This window comes from Aplysia californica, unplaced genomic scaffold, assembly GCF_000002075.1.
Source record: "Aplysia californica isolate F4 #8 unplaced genomic scaffold, AplCal3.0 scaffold00212, whole genome shotgun sequence".
NCBI classification, from domain to species: domain Eukaryota; kingdom Metazoa; phylum Mollusca; class Gastropoda; order Aplysiida; family Aplysiidae; genus Aplysia; species Aplysia californica.
This window is the reverse complement of record NW_004797482.1, coordinates 611464-616026: the sequence shown is the minus strand read 5'-3', so window position 1 is coordinate 616026 and position 4563 is coordinate 611464.

Sequence of the window (4563 nt, the reverse complement as noted above, 5' to 3'; positions counted from 1 at the left end):
ATTATTATTATTATTATTATACTGACAAAGACAAACATTAAGCAGGTATTCAAGGAAACTAAGTGGATTCATATTTATCTTTGTTCTTTAGACAACAAACACCAATACATTTCATAGTTCAAGCTTTATTTTTCAATAATTCATCACGTCAAACCATAGCATCTTACATTGTGTGTAGAAATACTCATATCATAAACACATCATGTACAATGTTTTATTGTTTTGATATGGGCAAGGCAGTAATACAAGAATTAAAGTAAAATAATAATCACGTGGGGGGGAGGGGGGGGGTTTCTTCTCTTTTCACTCAAGAAAGCTTCCATCGTTACGCTCACACAAACCAATCACATCAAACAATTATGCTTTAGTATACAAGCGGTGCGCAGTGTCTTAAACAAACCAGGTGCACTTACAATCTTCAAAATTATGTTTCTCTTTTACACAAAACATGTATATAAAAAAAATATTTTTGCAACCTTATTGCTGAATCTCTTTGCCTTATGCAGTCGTCGTGTTTCCTGCGTGTGTTCTGGTGTGAAAAAAGAGTCAGACACCTTCAGGAAATAAAAGCGTTTACTTGGATTTGTCTATAATAATAAAATAAATTGTTTCTGAATTATTAGTTGTAGTAAAATCTAGAAGGTGTTTAAGAACAGTGTCCTCTTTGGGTATCTACCGACATCACTGATGGGTAAAGCATTATGCATCATAGCTTTGACTGGGTGGTTGAGACAGAGGAAGTAGATTGCCCAAGTACGACTTCCCTCCTATCAGATCTTGACTGCCTCGAAATGCTCCAAAGGAAAGACATGTTCAATGCGTTTGGAATCAATGAAGATATAAGGGTATGCCCTTCTATTTTATAGACGTAATATGGATATTTTTTAGGCAAACTAATGTCCAAGTTTTTTACAACTGTCAACGTCCAATGGATCTTTAACGTGCTCAACGTGCGCATCGGACCTCTGAGATTTTTTCGTTTTTGTTCTTATCCAAGAAGAAAAAGTTTTCAATCTTAACGACAGCGTAATAGATAAGCATACGAAAAATTATGTATTCTGTGATCAGAATTACAATTTGATTTACTCTATCAACTTTGATTGTTGGCTTTGTGATCACAAATCTTTCTCCAAACAGAGTCATGTTGACCTGTGTTCATACTAAAATGTTATGCCTAAATCCTGGTTTTGTAGTAGACAATACACCCAAAGAAACTTGTGCGGTTTTGCAGCTGAACTGGTAGTTAGAAAATGAAATAATAATAACATGCTCACATATCAACATAATATTTGTATGTTTGTCTCTTTATAGTCCTGTCGTTTTCTCTCTTTCCCTCTCTCACTATGTCTCTTTCTCTCTCTCTCTCTCTCTCTCTCTCTCTCTCTCTCTCTCTCGTCTCTTTCATCTTGAAATTGAATATAGGCTCCAGATCTCGTTCCTACCTCTTGTTCTCCACCCTTGGGGCGTTCCATCTTAGGCTATGTCTTGTCACATTGTGGGCTGGCTTCCAAAAAGTGCGCCCGATTTACCGTCACTTTCTTTTCTTGACCTCAAGCTCAATTGGTTGGGAGGGGGGTGGGTGGTCCTTCTTCATAATATATTTCTGTTGGTAGCCGTTAGCAGATTTTCATAATCTTCCAGAGGCTACCACTGATTTAAAAAACTGCAGTTTTCAGTTTCGTTTGTTAATTTCTATGTTTCCGGTCCATACAAAAATACACTTTTCACATTTGTATTGAAAATTCTGGACTTTGGATATCGTCCTGAACGGTCTTGATCTCTACAGGAGAAAGCAACTGTTGAACCGTTCCCTTTGTTTTCACAGTCCCAGTCTTTACATCAGAGACTGTTCCTCGCATGCCATCCAAGGAACTTCCCAGATATGCGAAAAAAAGGTTACTTCTTCTATTTACCCCCTGGTTTACCATTGTGTCCTCTTTCATGTCTTCTTTTTACAGCTGTGTTGATCTTTAGAACCTTTAACTGACATCCAGTATAATTTACTATTTACGCCAAGCACAACGCAAACCCCTTCAAACACAAAATTTAACACCTAGAGTGTGGGGGCCAATTCTCAATTCGTATTTGCCAACCCTTCTATTATGCGGGGGATTCCGCTGCCGACTCCAATTGATGTTATTCTTTGTTTGTGTAAACATGTCACCTGTCGGCACCACCATGGTCGATGGTCGTCGCTGATGCCAGCCTTGTCACTCGTTTCCATTGCTTTAATTGGGTGGTTGGCGGGAGCTCGGGTATAGTTTGCTTTCTTTTTTTCCAATTAAACTCCAGTCGCCATTATATCTCCTTTTCTTTGCATGTTTCTTTTTTAAAACACCTTTAATCTTCAGGACTTACAATGACATGACCTCATTATGTTGCAAGCGACCCCAAACTCTTTCTGAAACTGAATTAAAACCACTGTTCCGAGCGCTTGCCCTACAAAAATCCCCGTACTTCGTACTTTTGGTCCAGCCAGTGGTGACGTGGACATATTAGCTTTCTAAGTATGACTCTCCTACTTCGCCCGGTATTTAAGTAAACACAAGTATCCAATATGGTTGCTTTAACTATCTCGAAGGATAAGTTGCTCCTTTTGCTCATGAAGAACGAGAAACATCAAAGAGAGAAATATAGCAATAAAGATAAAGGCTATGTTACTTGAGTAAAACTTGAGGTGGGTGGTTGGAGTGAGCCACAGGTAGGTCCTTCTTTACTATCCATCTATTGTTTCTGTCTGTCTATCTTACTTTTTCCCCAGCCCTAAACGACCGTTATTTTGTCGATGAGCGGCATCATCATGGTCTTTACTCAAACAAACAAAAAAACAACATTAACAACAACAACAGCAGTAGCAAGAAGAGGACCATCTGTTAAAGTTGACCAATTTTGTCCTCGACAGTGGGTTGTCGTCTTGGATAAGTGCAACAGTACTTTGAGTCTCACTCCTACCTAAGACGTTGTCTAATTTGATTGTAGATGTTAAACGCCCCCCACTGACACAATTTAAATAATTTAGGAGGCGAGCTGCTTCCACTACACTATCGCTCAGGGTCAAACGGGACGGAGTAGGAACTACGTCCCAGCAGAGAGACGGAGTTACTTAAGGGGTTTTTTTTACTTTCATGAACAGGACTAAAGTTTTGTTTTGTTTTTATTTATTTGGTTGCTTTGTATTTTTGCTTTTGTATTGTTGTTGTTCTTTTTTTAGGTTTTTTTTTTTTCTTTTTTGTCTGAGTAAAAAGAATCACATCGACACAATAATGGTCGCTTTGTGCTGGAAAATAAGCAAGACAGAAATACAGAAACAAACAGGGAAAGTAGTGAAGTAGGAGCTACCAGTGACGTCCTCCAACAATACGATAACGGGATTTGAACTCACGTCTTCTGTGTGTGACAGCGTACAGCTAAACCGCTACACCGCATGTGCCGATCGTAGGACATAACTAACTCTAAAGAATAAAGAATAAAAAGGAAAACATCCCAACAACAATCAATGAACGCTTACGCTCTGAACGTGTGTGTTTCACGGGGGCGTGGCACTGCTTAACCCGAGACAACCCCGCAAAATGGCGACATCACGTCAGATTCGTCCACCTTGCCTCCAGAAAAGACGGTTTTATTTGGGCAGGAAACGTGGAAAAAGGAAATGGTGAGGGGGGGGGGGGGATCTTTTAATGTTTTTTTATTTGTAAGAGGGAGGGGGAATACTTTATCCGTCCCTTGTTAGTTACCGTCTGAGTGGAAAAGGCCGTTTAAATAAACGTATCGATTCAGCAAATTTTACGAACAAGATATTTGAGAACCGATTAACCGAAAAAAATCGATTCATATTTGCTTTAAGCCTTTGTGGGTCGATTTACATGTTGCTCGTTCACGGAAAGTAAGCAGGGGCAATAATACGATGACCGGGTACTCGATTCTTTATTGACATCTTATGACATTGTGTACGAGTCCAAATCAATGTGATCGAATGTCGAGAAGCGGTATCACGCTAATGTCCGTTGTCATGCGAGACACAGAACTAGGACAAAGACAAACAGGGTCATGACCTCTTCGGGAAGGCAGAAATTCTTTTTGCATTAATCCACGCAGTTCCTGCAACTACCAGATACTCATTCAAACGCAACCCCCAAAAATAAATAAATAAATAAATAAATAAATAATTAAATAAATAAATAAATAAATAAATAAATAAATAATACCTACATTTAAACTTAGAATCAAATTATGGTGATTAGTTGTCTTCATTTGATGAATTGGCTATTTGCTATTACATGTGTATCTTGCTCCATTTGTTTGTTCTATACACTATGTAGATACTCTGTGTCTGTAAGTCCTGTGGTGCTTGCTCATGGCGTTACCCAGACGTCAAGGCGTTCAACTTGAGTTTCCCCACCCTGGTACCGTGCTAGGCTTGTTTTACGAAGAGTTTGTTTTCCATCGTCATCACTGGTTGCAGAGCAAACTGGGGGTTTATTTACTTGTATTTGTTGTTGTTGTTGTTGTTGTTGTTGCTGTTGATGATGATGATGATGATGATGATGATGATGATGATGATGA